General features: G+C 46.0%; 1 protein-coding gene across 2 annotated transcripts in view; it reads left to right on the forward strand.

Moving 5' to 3' along the window:
* The window catches only part of LOC146041886 (transmembrane protein 45B-like), a 72,929-nt gene that overhangs the window by 37,799 nt on the left and 11,188 nt on the right, over window positions 1-23,942 (forward strand). Inside the window, exon 1 of one of the 2 annotated variants that reach the window (XM_083161745.1) lies at window positions 18,502-18,840. The exons of the other annotated variant lie outside the window; for it this stretch is intronic. The gene's annotated coding sequence lies outside the window, so the exon portion shown is untranslated. Of the gene's footprint in view, window positions 1-18,501; window positions 18,841-23,942 lie in introns of those variants that run through there. 2 annotated transcript variants of the gene reach the window in all.

A 23,942-nucleotide genomic window follows, 5' to 3' on the forward strand; every position in this document is an offset into this window, starting at 1 on the left:
TGCCACTGGAGAGCGTTAAGTTTGGCGACCTCGGTAGGCATCAGATGAGTTTCCTGCAAACACACAATATCAAGGTTTAATTTATTTAAATACATTAGAATCTTTTTGCGTTTTTGTGGGGAGTTGATGCCACCCACATTCCAGCTACCCAATGTTAACGTGGTCATCTAGGTAAAAGGTAGGGGGAAGGAGACAATGATGTACAAAGCATAAGTTGAATTATATTTGTGAAACACAATATCTGCATATTGGTACCATGTTGGGGGAGAGGAGAGGGAGGGTGGAGGGGGGGGGGACTGAAGTAAAATTGAAGTGTAGACTTCCAAACATAAATATAACAAAACATTTCGTCATCGATATTTTACTCATCGGTGAGATGTGGCGCTCCTTAACCTCGGAGCCCATAGTTGAACAGAACAGTAGAGGTATCTAGACCTCTAATTAGCTAACTGTCGCCCGCCAGGCGATACTAGAGAGTAGGTAAATGCAATAACAGGGGGGGGAGGGGGGGGGTGAGTAGAGAAAATGGCAAAAGAGAAGAGAGAGGGGCATTCACATAGTATTGCTAATTTCAAAAGCATACTGGCATAAACCTAAGTGTTAGTCTGCAAAAACCCATATAATTGGTTTAGTTCAAGTGAGGAAGGGTGGGGGGGAGGGAGTTGAGTAGTGAAGTAATAACAGGTGAAAGGGGGGGGGGGTGGGAAGTACAGTGATGAAAAATTGACTGTCCAGCCTATACCTTTTACAGTGGGTAAGGACAGTACGGAGTTTTAGACAAGAGGAAAGGTATAAGGTAGGGAAGGAGGCTAGAGCCTCGGTTACTGAGAATTAAGTATGTTATTCCAGGAAAATATTATCTATCTGCAGTTGCTGAACTGGACCTGCCAACATTCAGCAAATGAAACAAGAGTTAGTGAATTTTTTTCCGTAATACATTTTTGTACCAGTATGGGATAAGCTGCTAGACCAGTGTCTTGCTGCTTAATTATCTGCTGCCCAGTCCGTTTGTTGGTCTGCAGGAGGAGTGGCTTCATCCAGGTAGGCATCGGCGTCCAGATGGGAGAGAAAGTCCTTAAATGAGTTTCCCTCGTAAATGCGTAGTCGCGCAGGATACAACATGGCGAACTTGATCCCATCACGGATGAGTCTAGAGCAGGTGGGGGCGAAGCCTCTCCTAGCTTTGGAAAGTTCGGCGGAGTAATCCTGGAAAACAAGTATTTTATGGCCTTGCCACGTAATGTCTCTGATTTTGCGAGAGGATGACCATATGAGTTCCTTATGTAGGAAGTTTAAAGTCTTGAATATTACAGCGCGGGGTCTGGCGCCTTCTTGTGGCCGCTGAGAGCCCAGTCTGTGTGCGCGTTCGATGATTAGATCGTTACACCTGTCTGTAATATGCAAGAGTTCTGGTAAAGTGATTCTAATAAAGTCAAAGAGATCTTGCCCTTTTACAGATTCAGGGATGCCTATCAGCCGTAGATTACATCTCCTGGACCTGTTTTCAAGGTCCTGAACCTTGTTATGGAGGAAGTTTATTTCCTTGTTTGCAGATTTAAGAGATGATTTCAAGTCAGTAATATCAGCAAAGTTTGCGCCTACTGTTTGCTCTGTGGAAATTACTTTCTGTTGGAGCTGATCTATTCTTCTGCCGAGTTCGTCAGTCTGAGCCTTTAGCAGAGGGCCTATGGCTGTTCTGATGGCCATAATCATGTCCCCATATGTGACTGGGGAATCGGGGGAAGGCAGGGTCTGGAGCGGCTGCGGGCACTCACTGTGGGAAGCGTTCTGGTCCTCTTGGTGAGAGAGGCGCGGGGGGGGAGTGGGTCCCCTTGAGTCTGGGGCAGGTGAGGATGGTGCAGCTCGGCGGGAGCTGGCGTCTTGCGCCATTTTAGGACCCGGTGTTTGGCGGTCCTTGTCTCTCCTACGTGTTTGGTTGTTCGGCATAGCGTTGTAATAGCGCTTCATACAATGGGGTGTGGGTAGGGGGAGGCGGGTTAGTGGCGGGCGGCAGTTATGAAGGCAGAAAGCCGTGTATATTAGCTTTTCGGGCTGCCGGGTATTGGAGCTAAAATCCCCTGTTACTGCTGCATCAGGGGGTGGGACCGGGAGTCCTCACTCATATAAATTTATAGAGTTGCTGAGCCAGATGTCAGGTATTTTAGAGGTAAGATAAAGTATATTGCAGGGTAAATATAGACATCACTGAGCTTTGGTGGGGGGTGGTGGATGGTGGTAGTTTCCACCTGTGGCTATAGACCCGGGGGGAGAGTAGGGTGTTTAGTAACCAGTGTGCAGCTTCTGAGCCTCTGTGTCTGACTGTCAAGAGCAGTGTATAAAGTCAGAATAGTATAGTTCTTATAGTGAGAGAGCACACAGTTCCCTCCAGATGAAGCTGACTAATAATAAAGGTATATGAAGCTTATTCACAGCTTGGGGGCTAAAATAGATAGCCCAGGGTGACTGCTGAGTTTGTGCTGCGTTTTTTAAAATGGCGGCCGGATCCTGGGAGCAGGGAGGCTTAGAAGCCCAATTTTGTGCCCACACTCTACCCTGGAGGGAGGGTTGCCGCTGAGGAGGCCTCCGGAGGTGTTGGGAGATATGCTGATGTGTGTGGGTACCTGGAGCGGGCGTAGAAGCCCGCGATCGCGTCCGCGGCGTTCGCGTCTCGGCCTGCTCCCAAAATCTAGGCCCCGGCTTCACCGGCCGCTCCGTCCGAGTAGGCCGCAACCCGCAAAGACGCTTAGAAGCGTCCTCCGGCTCCGCTGCTCTACCCGGCGGGCGTCCCCGGTATCTGGGCGCTTGGTGAGGTGGTCTGAGGGCTCTGTAGAGGGGTCTGGGCACCTGTAGATGTTATATTTCTGGTGCTTTTGGCCGGAGCTCTCAGGCACTGCGTCTGGTCCTGGTCAGGCCACGCCCCCCCTAGATGACATCATTATATATTCAGGAACGTATCATGATCATCTTCAGCACCTTCATGAAGTCTTCCAAAAGCTCGCCGAATACGGACTCAAACTCAAACCATCCAAGTGTTTCCTGCTAAAAAGCAGCGTGGCCTACCTAGGACACATTGTCAGTGCTCAGGGTGTCACTCCAGACCCGGATAAAATCTCTGCTGTAAAAGACTGGCCCATTCCTAGAACTGTCCGAGACGTGAGGAGCTTCCTCGGCTTCATTGGATATTACAGGAGATTCATCCAAAACTTTGCCCAGATTGCTAGCCCATTACATGAACTGTTACGAGGAATAAATCGCAGTCAACAGAACAAACGTTTGCTAGTACAGTGGGGGGAACCACAACAAGCTGCCTTTGACCAACTGAAGAAGCTCATGACAGAGACGCCCATATTAGCCTACCCCGACTACACTCGTCCTTTCAACCTGTACACCGACGCCAGTTTCAGAGGCTTAGGGGCCGTGCTCTCACAAGAACAGAATGGAAAGGAAAGAGTCATTGCTTTCGCCAGCAGAAACTTAAAAAAGACTGAAAGAAACGACGCCAACTATAGTGCGTTTAACAAAAGGAGGTGTTTCGATCGCACAGGAAATTTTTATATAGATGGATACAGATACCTTCAAATCACCATAAAGTTCAATATCACAATTAGGTGTAAGGTGTGCTACCGCCAAGCACTAGAGGGGATGCATACAAGAAACAACAGAGTGCTTTTTTTGCAGTGCACCAAGAAGAAAATGAATAATAAAATGTAACTTTTAATAGGTATGTGGTAAAAAAAAGTTGCGAAGATAAAAATACATGTACTACACAAGACATACAGTTGGATAAAAAGGAATCGGACTTCCTATCGTGGCGGGGATAGAAGCTGGGTTTATATAGTTTTAGTTATTTTTGTATGGCATATGTGGTGCATTAATCGATCTTAGAAGGCAGTGGGTATTGATATATTTATCCACTGTGAGGGGAACCGTGTCCCTATATAGCCTTCAGGTCGGTAACCAGAATATTGGGAATCGGCGGCGTCCCGTCCGCTTCCACTTTTAGTTACTTAGTGAGGCAGTTTCTGCCATATAATTATCTGGCTGCTGTCTGTGGCTGCAGGATTAACAGTGAATTGCTGTCATCATAGAGATTATTATACTGTCAGCAATGCCCCGTACTCAAGGATGCTGAATAAATACCAGTGAATTGCTCATCCACAGGATTCTGCCATATGTACAATTGGATGTAGGGTATGGATTGCTAAAAGTAGTAAGTGACTTCTACTTTTCACCATACAAATCCTAGTGGGAGGTGGTCAGGTATCAAGCTAGTATCAATTATGCACGTTCCCAAAATACATCACTCAGTGTTCCGGTGTAGCCGCGTGTGCTGGCATACACTGACAGAATATATACAGTGTGGCAATGTGTGTCTGTGGGCTACAGTTGTGAGCAGACCCTACATACCAGGTATCAGACTTGCATAAATTAGCTGCGTTCTAGTTTTACAACACTCAATATTCCTATAGGCTGGTATGCATTGACACAGCATATATTGTGTGTCAATGTATGTCTATAGACCATGGGCAAAATCAGCGTGCCAGATGTAAAGCTGGTATTGATAAGTTGCGTTCTCACGTCACAGCATTCAGTCTTCAAATATAGCCGCGTGTGCTGGCATGTACTGACAGAATATGTAATATGGCAATATGTGTCTATAGACTTGTAGCTTGTAAGCAGACCCTGCGTGCCAGGTATCAGGCTTGTATCGATCTGCTACGTTCTCAATTTGCAACACTCAGTATTTCAGTGTGGACATGTGTATTGGCATACACTGACAGAGTATAGACAGTATGTGCCTAAATGACTATAGACTGTAAGCGAGTCCTGCGTGTCAGGTATAAGGCTAATAAGCTGTGCTATCAAACTGCAGCACTCAAAGTTTTAGTGTAGCCGCTTGTGCTGGCATACACTGATAGGGTATATATGGTATGGCAATATATGTCTATGGAATGTAGCTTGTGAGCAGACACTAAGTGTCGGGTATCAAAACTCACAACGATTAGCTATGCTCTCAAATTTGTAACCCTCTGTATTCCAGTGTAGCCGCGTGTGCTGGCTTACACTGACAGGGTATATATAGGCTGTAATGAGACCCTGCGTGCCAGGTTAGGACTGGACTCAATTCGCTGTACTCTACACCATTCAGTGTAGCCACGTATGCTGGCGAGTCTGTGCGGCGGACCGCTTCTGCAGACAGGCGCACCACAATATAACATTTATTACAATATTTCAATTATTTCTACCCGCTTCCCCCGCTAAACATGAAACGCCGACGCGCGTTTCGCAAATTAGCTTTTTCAAAGGCCAACCGGGTGGGCGCCCGGAAGCCGCTTTTAAACCATGTCCCTATCAATATTCATGAGGTCGGGGGTGTGTCCCCTTTTGTTATTGGTCAGGAGATGTGCCTTCTTTTTCATTGGTCAGGCGCCGTGGGTTGCGGCATCGCTCGTACGTATACAGGTAATAATAATCTAGATCTTTTATTGTGACTGTATTCATCAAATGCTTATTTGTCATTTATATTTATCCTGCTCGGGAGTTTCTACTTTGGGGTGTATTTCCCTATATATTTATTGGGGGCTGGTTTAATACGTGGTTCATATTGGATGCCCATATATTTTCTGAGTATTGCGTTAATTTTTGATAGGGCACTTTGTCATAATTATTAAAGGTTGAACCATGATGATATTATCCCAAATTTTGTACAAGAATGTGGTTTCGTGTTATTACCCGATCGGTTACGTGAGTACCTTGACTCGTATATAGCTGCTCTCTCACGGTTGCTAAGTGATAGATAAAAATCCAGGTTCATTGATACATAGCAACACAAAAAAAGGAGGAAACACAAATCCAGATACAAATCCAGGTTCATTGATACATAGAAACATAAAAACACAAAAAAGGAGGAAACACAAACAAAGGGGAAAGTAGACCCCTCTTCTCTGCCGTGGGATGCTACATCGTTCGTATGTGTGTAGCTACTCATAGTCTAGCTCACTCGTTCATTCTGGCTGCATTCATTCAAATGCTTATTTGCCAATTGTGTGTATTCTGATCTGGTATGTTTCCCTATATATTAGTAAGGGACTGGTTTCACACATTCATGGCTGGTTTCATACATATTGATAGGGTCTGTTGCCCTGTGTGTTTTTTTATGTATAGGAGCTGTTTCATCCATAGCTCATATGGGATGTCCCTTTGCTCTTAGAGCTATGTGAGCATTATACTGAGTCTGTTGTTAACTGTTTTGTAGTTATTCATGAGAGTGAGACCCCGGTGATGTTCTATACTTAGGTATAATCATGTTTTATCCGCTCGACTCGGTGGATACCTAGATTCACACTTTATAGTGACTAAGTAATATATAGAATTACTGTATTGGGTTGCTAGATTCATGGGTACATGAGGAATGGACATAGGCCCCTATTTATAAGTGTACAATTTACTTATAAGTATATAGAATAGTGAAATTGGGATTTCCTTGTAGAGTGGAAAGGGAAGTGGCTAACATATGTGACGCTCAAAAACAAACCAAAAAGAACAAAAGTGAAAGACTGTGAAAAACTCTGAAAAACTCAGCAGTGATCTACCGATGTGTATTATTACATTGTGACAATAATGCTTATATGCATCTAGTTCTCCACGGAATATGTTACTATCTCCGGAGGGGGGAAAAGGTGAATATTATCTTTGATCGTGATAGGGCACAATGTAAATGAGTGACTTAGTCTCATGAAGTGCAAATTGAGGGATGTGATAGGGAAGGTGTGGGTGTCCTGTGAGAATAGGGATACTTTTAGTGGGGCTTGTGGATATCTTGGACCCCATTTGTCAAAAGATGTTATTTGTAGGTGAAGAATTTAATCATTTCTTGCGATCCATGATATTCTGTGTGCCTTTCTGTGGCCTAATTTTCAGGGTTGTACGCAATGGTGTAGTGGTGGACATGGGTGGGTTCTAAAGGAAGATGGTATAGTTGTTCTCCTCATTGAGTCCCCGGGGTGACATGGTTCCCATTAGGAAAATGAGTCTTGTTTCAAGTTTCAATAATTCCCTGTCCCAGTCCCCTCTTCTAATGCCCATCTCCACTTTTGCCATACCAAAGGCTTTCAGACCCCTTGAGTTCCCCTGATGGAATCTCAAAAAGTGTCGTGCAACCGGGGTGAGGGATTTGAAATTTTCTTTGTCTCTTTGTGCGTTCTTTATACTTAGAAGATGTTCTGAGAGTCTTTTTTTCATTGGTCTCTTTGTTTTCCCTATGTAGTGTTTTCCACATGGGCACTCCAAGTTGTAAATTACTCCCGCCGTGTCGCACGAGATATATTGTCCAATTTTCCAATTCTTGTTGAATCTGTCAGTGTATCCAGTCTGTTGTACCATGAAGGAGCATGTTCTGCACGTGCCACATTTATAGGAACCTTTTCGTGTCATCCTTGGTTTGGTACTCCTTTCCAAGTGGCTATGCACGAGTATATCTCTTAGGTTGTGGCTCCTTCTCCAACTGATATCCACTGTGTTACCCAGGACTTCACATAGATCACGATCCGTCTTTAGTATGTCCAGGTGCTTGTTCAGCACACCTTGGATCTCTTTCCATTCGTGGCAAAATGTCCCCACGAATCTTATTTTGTCCTGCGTTTCTACCTTCTTAGGTTTGGGGATGAGGAGTGACTCTCTATTGAGTTTCGATGTTTCTTTTCTTGCCCTCTGTATGGCTCGATTGCTATATCCCCTGTTTTTTAGTCTCTGACTAAGTTCTCCAGCTCTTAAGTCAAAGGTAGTCTGGTCAGAGCAGTTTCTTTTTGTGCGCAGAAATTCCCCCTTCGGGAGACCTTTCTTCACGGGTGTTTAAGTTAGAGCTGCTGGCCCTAGTATGGGCAGTCACAGAGAAATTCCGTAATTATTTGTTCTCCACACCTTTCACCACCTTCACAGACAACAACCCATTGGCTCATCTCAACACGGCTCAACTTGGAGCACTGGAGCAGCGGTGGTATTCGAGACTGTCCAATTTCACCTTTACGATCAAATATCGTGCTGGCAAGAGCAATACCAATGCCGATGCCCTGTCACGTATCCCCAAGGAACGGTTTGCAGCTGACCCAGGAGATGAATGGGAGGAAGTGGAGATGCCCACCTTCTATGACATGCTTACTCAGCAAAAGTCTGTATCTACCCAGATGCAATCAGTGAATGAAGCCCAGCATCCGCCAGAGGTACCCATTGTGGGGTCGTCCAATGAATGGTTACAAATCCAGAAAGCCAGCCCAACATTGACCAAACTGAAAGCTTTGCTCCTGTCCAAAGAAACGTTGCGAAAAGAAGAAGTTCAGTCCGAGAGCGAGGAGTTCCGGCAGTTATGGAGACAGAGAGATCGGCTTCGGGTTCAGAGAGATCTGATTGTCCGTCGGAGTGTCAACCCGAAGACACATGCACAAGTGACACAAATCATCGTGCCCCGGCAGCAAGTCAATAGAATATTGCACGCATATCACGACCAGTCCGGTCATCTAGGAATCGAGAAGTTGGAAACTACCATTAGACAACGTTTCTTCTGGATCAACATTAGGAAAGATGTGGAATTATGGTGCCAAAATTGCAGTAATTGTGCCCTAAAGAAGAGACCTGCCTCCACTCAAAAAGCACCACTACACCCAATTCTCAGTCATCATCCGCTTGAATTGCTCCTGATAGATCATGTAAAGCTGGAAACGAGCAAAAGTGGCTACCAGTACGCCATCACGATAGTCGACCATTACTCAAAGTTTGCTGTCATTCTTCCAGTAAGAGATGTCACCGCACGCACCACCGCTGAAATCCTTTGGAGGGCATTCATCAGACCCTATGGGTATCCTGACAAAATTCTGACAGACCAGGGATCTGCGTTCGAATCAAGATTGTTCCACGTGTAAAAAAGTCCACACCACTGCCTACCACCCACAATGCAATGGGGCATGTGAGAGATTAAATCAGACTCTGATCAACATTCTGAAGGCCATACCAGAAAATGAAAGAAAAGACTGGCCTATTCTTCTGCCCGAAATAACCTTTGTGTATAACAATACCGAACATGCCACCACTGGTTTCACCCCTTACTTCCTTTTGTTCGGAAGGAAAGGAAAGTTACCCGCTGACATACAATTGGATGTACCCTCCGACCTGGATCCAGATATCGACATTAGCACAGAGTGGGTTCAAGCACATCGAGACAGATTAAAAGACGCTTACCAACTTGTCGATCAAAGAAGAGACCAGTGTCAGCAAAAACAGAAAGATAACTACGATGAAAAAGCCATGGCCGAACCCCTACAAGTTGGTGACGTGGAGTGGAAGCAACGGCATAACCGCCACAGCAAACTTGATCCACATTGGGAAAACGTACCTTATGTGATTCGAAGCATCCCTAAACCTGGCCAAGATGTTTATCAAATCTCCAAAGTCGGAGAAGATGCTACAATGGTCGTGCACCGGAACCAGTTAAAAAAATGCCATAGTCCACCGCCAGAAGTAAATGTACCGGTTACGCATGGAAGAGAAGACTCTGAGTTAATGGAAGGTCCAGACCCCAATGCCACCTTTCAAGATATGCTGAGAATGTTTTGGCCGGGAATGAATACTTGCATGTATCCTTGCCCTGTAATTGCTGGTAAACCATCTAATGTAGATGAGGTTCATGATCCACTGTTATTGCCATTTGACTGTAATGATGCTCTTGGATTGTCGGATGATCTAACCTGTAGTACCTCAGAGTTAAGACGCTCCAGCAGGAGTACTAAAGGCGTCTTACCTCTCAGGTACCGAATTTAAAGATAGAAGTTTGTAAGTATTATTGACTAAGTCATATATAATACTGTTTATTTATTTTTTCCTTTGGAGCTTCTTTATAAGAATAAGAATGCTTATTTTCTTTGAGTTATTGCATGGGGACATGCAAATTTCAGTGGGGAAGTGTGTGATGGCCACTGTTAGGGGATACATACCCCCATTGTGTCTAATATTTATAAGCATGTAACGCTGTACCATATACGCCTCATAGAGGCTACTTAACGTTTTGTTGTGTAATTTATCCCCACAGGGGAAGTACATACGGCAATGTATATAAATACCTTCATAGAAGGTAATTGAAACTCTCTCAGAAAGCATAACTTTTATTATCATTTATGGTATGCTGATTTAATGCAGAAAGGGTTATATGTGATGATGCCTTCACCTAAGGCAAAAGAAGACTTTTAGGAGAGGCAAAGGAGGTATTAGTTAACTGTTATACTTGAACTCCCCTCCCGGAGGAAGATGGTTTGAACCTACCAACGGGAGATTAACCGCAGGGTCCCTTCTAATGCCCCGGTTAGAGGGGAGAAGGACTTTTGTTCAGAACACTTTTAATAAAGTTGTGGTGCTCGTGCTAAGAGCGGGACTAGAGACTGCCGCGAGCTCAAGTAAATAAAAGCCACAGTCGTTAACGGCTGTGGCGCAGTCTCCCTCAGGAGTAATTTATCAGCAGAGCTACGCAGCTGAACGGAGTGCGGAGAGCGGTGCTGGGGACGGAAAGCGCTTACCTGAATCTCCGGCGAGGACGGGAGAGATCTTCCTCCTCCGTGGTGACCCGCGCTGTCAGGCAGCAGAGACGCCGGTGTGAGCGGAGAAGCAAGTCCCGGCGGCCGGCACACGAAGGGATCGGCGCCATTGTTGCGCGTCATCGCAGGCGGAGACAAGGCGGTGGAGGCGACACCAGAGGGAGTGTTCCGGCGGCCCTGCAATATACAAGGAACAGAGAAGGGGTGTGGTGAGTGCTAAACCAGCCCAAAAGGCCGCCCATTACCTCTTCAGTCAGACCTCCCACACAGCATACTTAGCTGCTTTAGCCAGGTTGAAAGATACCTCAGAACAGACACTCGTCTGCTCAACATCATAAAAAGTTGCATATCAGAGATTTATATATATATTCAAGCCATGTCTCAGAGTAATCTCCAGCTAGAGCCACCGAGTTACCTCTCAGCATTAGTAAAGACTTATTCACAGTCTCACTACCGATATCACAGGGAGACTTTGTAACTAAATTCCACAGATTGCTTTTAAAGTGGCCAATAGACTCCCAAGACTGTGAGCTCTAACTCAGATCTGCTAGTAAAACCCAAAGTTATTTATTAAACTGTGTCTGGATACAGATTCACTAACAGTGGAGCATTATTACCACAATAAATCTCCCACAGCAGTCGCAGGGCAGTTCCTAAAGCCAGGTCTCAGGAGAATAGGAACTGATTTGGCATTACAAACATCAGGGAGACCAAGATGGAATACAGAGGATTAATGTTTTAGACGTGTCAGCACAGTTTATTCCCTTTGTTATCTGCATCCCATCCTCCGTCCCTTTCATACATGGAGTTAGGACATTATTTAGTCAAAGTTACCTTGTCTTCCGACTTTGGATTACAATTACCCAGCGGTATAGACGTCTCAGCGAGGGACCAGAACACCTGTAAAGGAAGGGACAGATAGTCTAAACAAGCGCTTATAACAGGGAATCATAGTCGTATAAAGAGCTTAACCTTTCCTCGGAACTACCCAGCATTTCCCATATCTTGTAAAACATTTCCTCCAGTTGAGGACTCCTTCTATAAGTTTGGGACAGAGACTTGTGAAAGGTATTTGAACTATATAAACTAGAGACAGTGCAATTGCCTACTGAAGGGTTTTAATCCACACTGCAGTTAGGATAATACTTAATGCATTAAGTAACCTCAGGTTATTGTTGAGGTCGTTACTATAAATTGTTGATTTGTATTTGTGCTGTGATTGTTCTGTTGCATTCATTGAATTCTTTGCATGCAAATAACCTTTATTCTCCATAGAAGAAAAGAAGCAGTGTTCCTGCAAAATAAAATATCTGTTATTTATTTATTGTGTGAATTACTGTCTTAAACTGTAAATGTCATTGTGAGTTGAAGTATCTGAAAAGGAAAAAAACAAAGAAGAAATACTTACCGGTAGGTCACACTACTTGAGACAGTACACAGCAGTTGTCTTTGCAATGGTGATGATGATTCCACTGAGCAGAGAGGAGAGAGGCCCCAGCAGAGACAGTACACAGCAGCAGAACTCCCTTTCCCACCCTGCTTCAAGACTGGAGTGAAGATGGCAGCGGGGGTTGCGGAATTTAAGGGTTCTGTGATCTCGTGAGAATCCGACGCCGTGTGATGACGTTTTGCCCACGCGCCCGGATCCGAGTCAGGTGGGAAGCTCCGTACATCTCTAAATCGAAGTTTTAGTTTTGATATCTAATTATGATTCTTACGTGTAAATATAGAAAGCTGGTAAAACAGGTTTTACTATTAGTTTTTCCAGTTGTGTTTCATTTGGTGAGTAAGCCAAGAGCTAATTCCAGCGTGGTTAACACAACCAGAAGTGTTTTACTATCCTTATGCCATTCTGTGCGAAGGTCGCATAACTGTATACAACTCCCCCAGGCTGTTATGGGATGTTCACCTGCTACAGATCTTCCTGCTGAGATCGTAGGAGTGTGCGGACAGGTGAGACAGCACACAGGAGTGATCAGAGGTGTGAGGAGACAGCACACAGGTGAGATCGGAGAAGTGAGCAGGCAGGAGGACAGCACACAGGCGAGATCGGAGGAGTGTGCAGACAGGGGGACAGCACACAGGTGAGATTGGAGTGATATTAGTATATTATTTTACATTTTTGATGTGTTGTGACATTTGCATATTTGTTGCATCTCCATTTATACACAATGGGCAGCTGAGTTGCCACTCTCTTTGTACATGATGAAAGTAGTTGGTTTATTTGAGTCTTCTATCCCATTCATAGAGAAATATAACCTGTGATAGTTACACCCAGAGTGGGAGAGGGAACCTGCTGGGGAGAGTGCAGGGGACCTTTGTGTGGCTGAGCTGCATGCACGGGAGTGGCGGACAATCACTTGCGTGACAGCCTCACCTTCTTGTAGTCGCATACAGATATATTGTGAATCACATGAAAATATGAAGTATTGTCGTGTGTAATGCATTGTATGCCAGCACAGGTAACAGCCCTCACCCAGGTGTATGCTGTACAAATATACTGGCAGGTAGACTCTGCATGGAGGAAAACACCTGTTGCAGTCTCACTGATAACACTTTAAGGCTTTACCAGGCTCTCAGGAGGGGACGTGTGACAACAGACTGTGGATAAATGTGCTTTAACTCATTCACCTGGGGTGGGGGAGCCTTAATACATTGCTTGTAGTGCAGATGTACACCCACACTCTATGCTGTCTTATGTTAGGGTGCAGGGCCGGCGCTACCCACTCAGCAGCTCCTGCAAAGCAGGGAGGCGCCATGCTGAAAAGGCGCTGTCTCCCTGCCTGCTCTGCTAAAGCTGCCTCAGCCCTCACTGTCACTGCCACCTGCACGCCTGTCTGACAGCGGGCGGCAGTATGGAGAGGCTGAGCAGCTCCCTGCACAGCGCACACACTGTCCTCCTCCTGCGACCTGCCCCCTCTTCCTCACGGACACTTGCACTGAGGCATGTAGCGCTGTCTGTAAATGCCTGGACGACATGTCATGTCCGGATCCGCCCCCTACCCATTGCTCCCTGCGCCTGTCAGCTGTCAATCAAATGACGAACAGGCAGCAGCTCTGCCTCCCCTTCCTTCCCTCTTCTTAGTGTGCTGTGCCAGTGCCACTGCCAGTCCTCTCCTCCCCTCTTCTTCCATCTCCTCCTTCTTTCCCCTCCTTTCCCCCTCAGTCACGAGTGCTGCACATACTTTTTGTACTGCTTTCGGATCGCATCGCACACACATTGCATGCATGCCGTGCGATGCGATCTAGCCCATAATGTACAGTATGCGATTCTCGCAACATTTATGGGCACCTTTAGTGCCTGCAACATTTTGCAGACACAGCACTGAGATGGTGTATGCAAAATGTACAGTACATGTACAGGCACCCGAGATCCTCCATAGGATCGCATGTTGCATACACTCTCACAATCGGGCTGCAGCTTGTTGCAATGGCAATGTGAAAGGGCGCAAAAATGTATGGTTTGCAGGAGGGCGCCGGACACCCTAGCACCGGCCCTGCTAGGGTGGTCATATGTTTAAGATTAATGGAATATGTTTTACATCACACAGGCCACTTGGATTATGTTTGTTAAGAGGGAAGTCTAGGAGCAGAGCATTGTGTACCGAATGCAATGGGTCATGTTGGAGGGTATGATGTTGCTATCTAGATATTTATTTAGTGCCTTCTAGAAGATAATAGAAGGAATCTAATTGGTTGCCCATAGCAACATCCCATCTGAAATAGAACTCTTAGTAAATTCCCCCCTATGAGTCCCAGTGAGAGTGAGAGTGGGATAAGCAACAGTTATGACGTGTACTGCTCCGCCCATGAGGCATGTCAAAAAACTGACTTACATAAAAATTAGAACTGTACCCCAAAGCAGTTACATAGTTTGGTTTCTGTGGTTTTATTTCCCAGCATGTGACAACTACATAATAGGGGTAAATTGCAATTAGGGAGAGTGTAGAATCTTCTGGGAATTAGGTAGATTTCTGATTTTTCAAGGAGTCTCCCTGACATTAAGGGAGTTGGCAAGTCTGGGCAGTATGTTGAGAAACCCAGTGGTTAGTCCGTTGGAAGGAGGTGGGAACAGGGCCGTTTCTAGAGGCTTGTCCGCCTCTGTTAACAGCTGGGGCACCTGTCAACTCCCCCCAACGCCGCCGCCTTCCTTCTTCCCCCCTCTCCCCAGCCGCCACAGGCTCAAGCGCCCAGCTGATTTCCCAGGGGAGGGGAGCGGCGCAGATCGCGCGTCTCTCCTTCCCCTCGTTCACTGGGCTGTCAGCCAATCAGAGCTCGCGAGCCGGCAGCCAATTAGGAGCCAGCCCGTGAGGTATAAATGGCTGACGGCTCAGGTACACACAGTGAAGGAGAGGCGCGCGATGCCGTCACAGGTGCTCGGTAAACTGCAAGCTGATCTGAATCACCTCCCTTATCTGTCATCAGCTCTCATTACAATTGTTTGTGATCATCTGACTTTGCAACATGTTCTGACAGACCAGGGATCTGCGTTCGAATCAAGATTGTTCCACGTGTAAAAAAGTCCACACCACTGCCTACCACCCACAATGCAATGGGGCATGTGAGAGATTAAATCAGACTCTGATCAACATTCTGAAGGCCATACCAGAAAATGAAAGAAAAGACTGGCCTATTCTTCTGCCCGAAATAACCTTTGTGTATAACAATACCGAACATGCCACCACTGGTTTCACCCCTTACTTCCTTTTGTTCGGAAGGAAAGGAAAGTTACCCGCTGACATACAATTGGATGTACCCTCCGACCTGGATCCAGATATCGACATTAGCACAGAGTGGGTTCAAGCACATCGAGACAGATTAAAAGACGCTTACCAACTTGTCGATCAAAGAAGAGACCAGTGTCAGCAAAAACAGAAAGATAACTACGATGAAAAAGCCATGGCCGAACCCCTACAAGTTGGTGACGTGGAGTGGAAGCAACGGCATAACCGCCACAGCAAACTTGATCCACATTGGGAAAACGTACCTTATGTGATTCGAAGCATCCCTAAACCTGGCCAAGATGTTTATCAAATCTCCAAAGTCGGAGAAGATGCTACAATGGTCGTGCACCGGAACCAGTTAAAAAAATGCCATAGTCCACCGCCAGAAGTAAATGTACCGGTTACGCATGGAAGAGAAGACTCTGAGTTAATGGAAGGTCCAGACCCCAATGCCACCTTTCAAGATATGCTGAGAATGTTTTGGCCGGGAATGAATACTTGCATGTATCCTTGCCCTGTAATTGCTGGTAAACCATCTAATGTAGATGAGGTTCATGATCCACTGTTATTGCCATTTGACTGTAATGATGCTCTTGGATTGTCGGATGATCTAACCTGTAGTACCTCAGAGTTAAGACGCTCCAGCAGGAGTACTAAAGGCGTCTTACCTCTCAGGTACCGAATTTAAAGATAGAAGTTTGTAAGTATTATTGACTAAGTCATATATAATACTGTTTATTTATTTTTTCCTTTGGAGCTTCTTTATAAGAATAAGAATGCTTATTTTCTTTGAGTTATTGCATGGGGACATGCAAATTTCAGTGGGGAAGTGTGTGATGGCCACTGTTAGGGGATACATACCCCCATTGTGTCTAATATTTATAAGCATGTAACGCTGTACCATATACGCCTCATAGAGGCTACTTAACGTTTTGTTGTGTAATTTATCCCCACAGGGGAAGTACATACGGCAATGTATATAAATACCTTCATAGAAGGTAATTGAAACTCTCTCAGAAAGCATAACTTTTATTATCATTTATGGTATGCTGATTTAATGCAGAAAGGGTTATATGTGATGATGCCTTCACCTAAGGCAAAAGAAGACTTTTAGGAGAGGCAAAGGAGGTATTAGTTAACTGTTATACTTGAACTCCCCTCCCGGAGGAAGATGGTTTGAACCTACCAACGGGAGATTAACCGCAGGGTCCCTTCTAATGCCCCGGTTAGAGGGGAGAAGGACTTTTGTTCAGAACACTTTTAATAAAGTTGTGGTGCTCGTGCTAAGAGCGGGACTAGAGACTGCCGCGAGCTCAAGTAAATAAAAGCCACAGTCGTTAACGGCTGTGGCGCAGTCTCCCTCAGGAGTAATTTATCAGCAGAGCTACGCAGCTGAACGGAGTGCGGAGAGCGGTGCTGGGGACGGAAAGCGCTTACCTGAATCTCCGGCGAGGACGGGAGAGATCTTCCTCCTCCGTGGTGACCCGCGCTGTCAGGCAGCAGAGACGCCGGTGTGAGCGGAGAAGCAAGTCCCGGCGGCCGGCACACGAAGGGATCGGCGCCATTGTTGCGCGTCATCGCAGGCGGAGACAAGGCGGTGGAGGCGACACCAGAGGGAGTGTTCCGGCGGCCCTGCAATATACAAGGAACAGAGAAGGGGTGTGGTGAGTGCTAAACCAGCCCAAAAGGCCGCCCATTACCTCTTCAGTCAGACCTCCCACACAGCATACTTAGCTGCTTTAGCCAGGTTGAAAGATACCTCAGAACAGACACTCGTCTGCTCAACATCATAAAAAGTTGCATATCAGAGATTTATATATATATTCAAGCCATGTCTCAGAGTAATCTCCAGCTAGAGCCACCGAGTTACCTCTCAGCATTAGTAAAGACTTATTCACAGTCTCACTACCGATATCACAGGGAGACTTTGTAACTAAATTCCACAGATTGCTTTTAAAGTGGCCAATAGACTCCCAAGACTGTGAGCTCTAACTCAGATCTGCTAGTAAAACCCAAAGTTATTTATTAAACTGTGTCTGGATACAGATTCACTAACAGTGGAGCATTATTACCACAATAAATCTCCCACAGCAGTCGCAGGGCAGTTCCTAAAGCCAGGTCTCAGGAGAATAGGAACTGATTTGGCATTACAAACATCAGGGAGACCAAGATGGAATACAGAGGATTAATGTTTTAGACGTGTCAGCACAGTTTATTCCCTTTGTTATCTGCATCCCATCCTCCGTCCCTTTCATACATGGAGTTAGGACATTATTTAGTCAAAGTTACCTTGTCTTCCGACTTTGGATTACAATTACCCAGCGGTATAGACGTCTCAGCGAGGGACCAGAACACCTGTAAAGGAAGGGACAGATAGTCTAAACAAGCGCTTATAACAGGGAATCATAGTCGTATAAAGAGCTTAACCTTTCCTCGGAACTACCCAGCATTTCCCATATCTTGTAAAACATTTCCTCCAGTTGAGGACTCCTTCTATAAGTTTGGGACAGAGACTTGTGAAAGGTATTTGAACTATATAAACTAGAGACAGTGCAATTGCCTACTGAAGGGTTTTAATCCACACTGCAGTTAGGATAATACTTAATGCATTAAGTAACCTCAGGTTATTGTTGAGGTCGTTACTATAAATTGTTGATTTGTATTTGTGCTGTGATTGTTCTGTTGCATTCATTGAATTCTTTGCATGCAAATAACCTTTATTCTCCATAGAAGAAAAGAAGCAGTGTTCCTGCAAAATAAAATATCTGTTATTTATTTATTGTGTGAATTACTGTCTTAAACTGTAAATGTCATTGTGAGTTGAAGTATCTGAAAAGGAAAAAAACAAAGAAGAAATACTTACCGGTAGGTCACACTACTTGAGACAGTACACAGCAGTTGTCTTTGCAATGGTGATGATGATTCCACTGAGCAGAGAGGAGAGAGGCCCCAGCAGAGACAGTACACAGCAGCAGAACTCCCTTTCCCACCCTGCTTCAAGACTGGAGTGAAGATGGCAGCGGGGGTTGCGGAATTTAAGGGTTCTGTGATCTCGTGAGAATCCGACGCCGTGTGATGACGTTTTGCCCACGCGCCCGGATCCGAGTCAGGTGGGAAGCTCCGTACATCTCTAAATCGAAGTTTTAGTTTTGATATCTAATTATGATTCTTACGTGTAAATATAGAAAGCTGGTAAAACAGGTTTTACTATTAGTTTTTCCAGTTGTGTTTCATTTGGTGAGTAAGCCAAGAGCTAATTCCAGCGTGGTTAACACAACCAGAAGTGTTTTACTATGCTTATGCCATTCTGTGCGAAGGTCGCATAACTGTATACAACTCCCCCAGGCTGTTATGGGATGTTCACCTGCTACAGATCTTCCTGCTGAGATCGTAGGAGTGTGCGGACAGGTGAGACAGCACACAGGAGTGATCAGAGGTGTGAGGAGACAGCACACAGGTGAGATCGGAGAAGTGAGCAGGCAGGAGGACAGCACACAGGCGAGATCGGAGGAGTGTGCAGACAGGGGGACAGCACACAGGTGAGATTGGAGTGATATTAGTATATTATTTTACATTTTTGATGTGTTGTGACATTTGCATATTTGTTGCATCTCCATTTATACACAATGGGCAGCTGAGTTGCCACTCTCTTTGTACATGATGAAAGTAGTTGGTTTATTTGAGTCTTCTATCCCATTCATAGAGAAATATAACCTGTGATAGTTACACCCAGAGTGGGAGAGGGAACCTGCTGGGGAGAGTGCAGGGGACCTTTGTGTGGCTGAGCTGCATGCACGGGAGTGGCGGACAATCACTTGCGTGACAGCCTCACCTTCTTGTAGTCGCATACAGATATATTGTGAATCACATGAAAATATGAAGTATTGTCGTGTGTAATGCATTGTATGCCAGCACAGGTAACAGCCCTCACCCAGGTGTATGCTGTACAAATATACTGGCAGGTAGACTCTGCATGGAGGAAAACACCTGTTGCAGTCTCACTGATAACACTTTAAGGCTTTACCAGGCTCTCAGGAGGGGACGTGTGACAACAGACTGTGGATAAATGTGCTTTAACTCATTCACCTGGGGTGGGGGAGCCTTAATACATTGCTTGTAGTGCAGATGTACACCCACACTCTATGCTGTCTTATGTTAGGGTGCAGGGCCGGCGCTACCCACTCAGCAGCTCCTGCAAAGCAGGGAGGCGCCATGCTGAAAAGGCGCTGTCTCCCTGCCTGCTCTGCTAAAGCTGCCTCAGCCCTCACTGTCACTGCCACCTGCACGCCTGTCTGACAGCGGGCGGCAGTATGGAGAGGCTGAGCAGCTCCCTGCACAGCGCACACACTGTCCTCCTCCTGCGACCTGCCCCCTCTTCCTCACGGACACTTGCACTGAGGCATGTAGCGCTGTCTGTAAATGCCTGGACGACATGTCATGTCCGGATCCGCCCCCTACCCATTGCTCCCTGCGCCTGTCAGCTGTCAATCAAATGACGAACAGGCAGCAGCTCTGCCTCCCCTTCCTTCCCTCTTCTTAGTGTGCTGTGCCAGTGCCACTGCCAGTCCTCTCCTCCCCTCTTCTTCCATCTCCTCCTTCTTTCCCCTCCTTTCCCCCTCAGTCACGAGTGCTGCACATACTTTTTGTACTGCTTTCGGATCGCATCGCACACACATTGCATGCATGCCGTGCGATGCGATCTAGCCCATAATGTACAGTATGCGATTCTCGCAACATTTATGGGCACCTTTAGTGCCTGCAACATTTTGCAGACACAGCACTGAGATGGTGTATGCAAAATGTACAGTACATGTACAGGCACCCGAGATCCTCCATAGGATCGCATGTTGCATACACTCTCACAATCGGGCTGCAGCTTGTTGCAATGGCAATGTGAAAGGGCGCAAAAATGTATGGTTTGCAGGAGGGCGCCGGACACCCTAGCACCGGCCCTGCTAGGGTGGTCATATGTTTAAGATTAATGGAATATGTTTTACATCACACAGGCCACTTGGATTATGTTTGTTAAGAGGGAAGTCTAGGAGCAGAGCATTGTGTACCGAATGCAATGGGTCATGTTGGAGGGTATGATGTTGCTATCTAGATATTTATTTAGTGCCTTCTAGAAGATAATAGAAGGAATCTAATTGGTTGCCCATAGCAACATCCCATCTGAAATAGAACTCTTAGTAAATTCCCCCCTATGAGTCCCAGTGAGAGTGAGAGTGGGATAAGCAACAGTTATGACGTGTACTGCTCCGCCCATGAGGCATGTCAAAAAACTGACTTACATAAAAATTAGAACTGTACCCCAAAGCAGTTACATAGTTTGGTTTCTGTGGTTTTATTTCCCAGCATGTGACAACTACATAATAGGGGTAAATTGCAATTAGGGAGAGTGTAGAATCTTCTGGGAATTAGGTAGATTTCTGATTTTTCAAGGAGTCTCCCTGACATTAAGGGAGTTGGCAAGTCTGGGCAGTATGTTGAGAAACCCAGTGGTTAGTCCGTTGGAAGGAGGTGGGAACAGGGCCGTTTCTAGAGGCTTGTCCGCCTCTGTTAACAGCTGGGGCACCTGTCAACTCCCCCCAACGCCGCCGCCTTCCTTCTTCCCCCCTCTCCCCAGCCGCCACAGGCTCAAGCGCCCAGCTGATTTCCCAGGGGAGGGGAGCGGCGCAGATCGCGCGTCTCTCCTTCCCCTCGTTCACTGGGCTGTCAGCCAATCAGAGCTCGCGAGCCGGCAGCCAATTAGGAGCCAGCCCGTGAGGTATAAATGGCTGACGGCTCAGGTACACACAGTGAAGGAGAGGCGCGCGATGCCGTCACAGGTGCTCGGTAAACTGCAAGCTGATCTGAATCACCTCCCTTATCTGTCATCAGCTCTCATTACAATTGTTTGTGATCATCTGACTTTGCAACATGGTTTTGTAGCTGCTACATGTGTGTGTGTATGTGACTGAATGGTTGTTAGAGGCATTGTCTATCTCTTGTTTGCTAAACTGCCACAGACAAGTTTTGCAGAATCAGATTAAGAGGCTTGAAAAACTGGATTATATCCTGTAAAATGTATGTGAAACTCCATGGCATTCAGCAATGTATCCATGCAACTGACTCATGCATTGAATGCTTTCAGGCTTTCCTATGGCCACTTGTAGCCTATATCAGGGATTGGCTCATTGTCATTGTGCAGTTTAAGCTGCTGCAATTCCCCAACCCATACTGCTGATAGGTGGCCAACCATGGTTTGCCATCTACTGGTTATATAGAACAAAACAGTGCCATATTTCTCCGATACCCACCGCCAACAGCCAGGATTGGGGAATGGGTATTCTTCAATATGTCTAGTAACAATTGGTATCACTATGCATACTTTCATTTTGAATGAATATCCCCGCTATGTACTAAATATATCTTGCAGGGACAGCAATTAGTGATAACAGATGTCCCTGTGAGTTATTTCCCCTGCATCTTTCACTTGCACATAGTGCCCGTTTCCTGCACTGGATGGAGGCTTCAGGAAAGGGATGGGAATGAAGCAGTGGAAGATCCCATACATTGCTCAGTGTGTATGGGTGGTTGCTTGCTCCTGCGGTTGCTAATAGTGGACGCTATGCTCATGTGCTGCACATTGTGATTATGATGGTTAACATCGTGCCAATGTGTGCAGGCAATTCGTTGCTGATGGACATTCATTCCGATGATGGAACGAACGTCCATTGCTGCGGTGTGTACCAAGCTTTAGTACATTCAATGCCAATGCAGCCCAAGAGGTGGCTGGGGTTGGATCCATCACCACGGGGGGGGGGCAGGGTTGCCTGAGTCCAAAAATGGCTGCTGCCTTGGAGGGGACAGATGCTAGAGGTCCTTCAGGGGAGTGCATTGTATACAGCACTACCAGGAAGTGCCGGATTCTGGGAGCGCCTACCCCCTAGCAATGCTTGTGCTGTGGTGGGGGGTGGGTGAATCCGGCGCCAGGAGGGGTGCAGGGTTGCGGCGGGTAGCATGCGGTCTGGCTCTCCACATGGAATCTGCAGAAAGCAGCCATCCAAAAATGGCCATCACTTTGGAGGGGACAGATGCTAGAGGTCCTTCAGGGGAGCGCGTTGTGTACAGCACTACCAGGAAGTTCCGGTTTCTTGAAGCACTGTCAAGCAGTGGAAACCTACCCCCTTGCAACGAGCCAAGCATATAACCCCCTGGGAAAGCTTGGGCTGTGGAGGTGGTGGTGGTTAAACCAGTACCACAGGGGTGCAGGGTAGCATCAGATTGCATGCAGTCTGCCCATCCACATGGAATCTGCAAACAACAGACCTCTAGCTTCTGTCAAGGGAGCGTAGTGTGTACAGCACTACCAGGAAGTGCTGGTTTCCAGGAGCACTGTCGCACAGTGGACACCTATCCCCTAGCAATGAGCATGTAACCCCTGGCAACAAAATGAAAAACAAATATATGGGGGGTGCCAGAAACCTTTTCGACACAGGGCGCAAAATTTCTAGTTATGCCACTGATCTAATAAGTAGCACATGAACCTGTCAGCTATGCTATTAATCATCTCAAATTCTGCACAGTGTCATGTAACTACAATGGCACCCACAGGCATATGTCCTACAGAGATCATTTGGAACCACCCCTGTTAGCATTATCTGTGCCTCTGAATAGTGCAGTCATCCACTGAGAGCTGTGGATGGCTTTTAACATAGTAACATAGTTGATGAGGTTGAAAAAAGACTTTAGTCCATCGAGTTCAACCTTTTACCTTCCTTCCCCCCATCACAGTTACTGTCCTGCGAGCATTGGCTTTAGTGACTGGTACTCATGCACCTTATGGGGGGGGGTTATTCAATCCTGAATCAGACTGTCAGAACATTCCCGGCTTTTTTAAACCCCTTCTGACTGTAACTGGACAGTAGGTATTCAATGTAGGGACTGTTGGAACGGCTGCAGTTTGTTGGAAATGGACTCTACATTTACATAATCGTCTGCATATTCGACAATTAGCGTCCTCACATTTAATACCCCCCCCCCCACACACACACACACACACACACACACACACACACACACACACACACACACACACACACACACACTATGGGGTTTATTCTAGTTAATTCTTTCTGACAAAATCCTTCTTAGATGGACAACACCATGTGCACTGCAGGGGGGCAGATGTAACATGTGCAGAGAAAATTAGATTTGGGTGAGTTATTTTGTTTCTGTGCAGGGAAAATACTGACTGCATGATTTTACACTGCAATATAGATCTCACTTTGAAGAAAAACCCCACCCAAATCTAATTCTCTCTGCACAAGTTACATCTGCCCCACCCGCAGTGCACATGGTTTTGTCCATCTAAGAAGGATTTTGTCAGAAAGAATGAACTAGAATAACCCCCTATATGTTGAATAGATAGTTTTGCAAGGTCTGGCTCTGAGGGCGTAATTTACAAAATGTTCCAAATGTTAACATAGTAGATAAGGTCAAATAAGGACTTTTGTCCATCATTTCAACCTGTTTAATTAGACTCATTGGACTAAATCTGGGGTAGCCAAACCTAGTCCTCAAGAGCTACCAACAGTGCATGTTTTGCAGGTCTCCTCACAGAATCACAAGTGAGCTAATTGGGATGCAGTTTAAATCA

Source organism: Crinia signifera, chromosome 19 (assembly GCF_055691185.1).
Source record: "Crinia signifera chromosome 19, ASM5569118v1, whole genome shotgun sequence".
Lineage (NCBI taxonomy): Eukaryota > Metazoa > Chordata > Amphibia > Anura > Myobatrachidae > Crinia > Crinia signifera.